Genomic DNA, 218 nt, shown 5'->3' on the forward strand with positions numbered 1-218 from the left:
TTTTGCTAGAATTTCAGCAGTTAAAAATCTTTTTAAAAAGTTTAAATAGGCCGGGCGCGGTGGCTCACGCCTGTAATCCTAGCTCTCTGGGAGGCCGAGGTGGGCGGATTGTTTGAGCTCAGGGGTTCAAGACCAGCCTGAGCAAGAGCGAGACCCCCGTCTCTACTAAAAATAGAAAGAAATTAATTGGACAGCTAAAAATATAGAGAAAAAATTAG

This window comes from Propithecus coquereli, unplaced genomic scaffold (assembly GCF_000956105.1).
Source record: "Propithecus coquereli isolate 6110/MARCELLA unplaced genomic scaffold, Pcoq_1.0 Scaffold49, whole genome shotgun sequence".
In the NCBI taxonomy this organism is placed as follows: Eukaryota; Metazoa; Chordata; class Mammalia; order Primates; family Indriidae; genus Propithecus; species Propithecus coquereli.